Source organism: Pseudonaja textilis, chromosome 7 (assembly GCF_049901715.1).
Source record: "Pseudonaja textilis isolate UNSWEBS1 chromosome 7, rPseTex1.2, whole genome shotgun sequence".
Taxonomy (NCBI): Eukaryota; Metazoa; Chordata; class Lepidosauria; order Squamata; family Elapidae; genus Pseudonaja; species Pseudonaja textilis.
This window is the reverse complement of record NC_141996.1, coordinates 54677994-54679022: the sequence shown is the minus strand read 5'-3', so window position 1 is coordinate 54679022 and position 1029 is coordinate 54677994.

The window sequence follows — 1029 nt, the reverse complement described above, 5'->3', positions numbered from 1 at the left end:
TCTAAGTTATCCTTATGTCTCATTGATGTATTGAACCATGCCCATTCAACTTTGCTGAATTCTGGTTTCAAATTTTAATACAGTGCTAACCTAAAATCTATAAAAGTTTGTAATTTTAGAATAGTCAGAAATTTTACTTTCCAACAAAAGATTAATCTTAGTTAGAAGCAAGGAAGGAGTTGATGTTATAACTTTGAATGCCGAAGAGTAAAAAAGCACTCATTTCATTAAAAGAGGCATCACACCATTATCATATTTGAAAAGTAATGAATGATTTGTAGTCTAAAAATCTTCTGGAAAAGAAGTCATCTTTTAGAAATAATATCCCTATTCTCTGCAGAAAAGGAACACCAAAGGAAGACTAATAAAATAACACGATAAAAATTATTTGAATCAGCTTGATAAGGGTATGTTTCATGATATCAATTTATACAGTTTTAACTAGACCAAGGGTCTTCAAACTTGGCAAGTTTAAGACTTATGAACTTCAACTCCCAGAATTCCTGAGCTAACATGACTGGAGGAGGAATTCTGGGAGTTGAAGTCCACAAGACTTAAAGCTGTCAAGTTTGAAGACCCCAGAACTAGACAATGAGAATTATTAAGTTACTCAACACCTCACTGAGATGTAGGTGAATAATTAACAGGAATAATAAATATATTTAACTTAAAAAATAAATCTGCTAAGACCTGAATGTTATTTTTTTCAGTAAGAGAAGTTAATAATAAAACCAAAAAGAATGGTTATATTGTAGACTGTCCTGTTTCTCCACCTCTAACCCCATTTATGTGGCCAATGGTATAGTAGTCTCAAAACTGATTTTAAAAAATACAGTAGCCAATAGGTACCAGAAGTAAATGCATTCACTAATTTAACTGAAGATCCAGTTATGATGTAACTTGTTTTATTTTCATGGATAACAAAATTGGACATCAAATGAAAACAGAGAGAAAGTGATATAACTGCATAAAAGGCATAGTAACTTTTTCCTTCTAGTTTTAAATGGTCTCAAGTCGAAGTAATTTTTC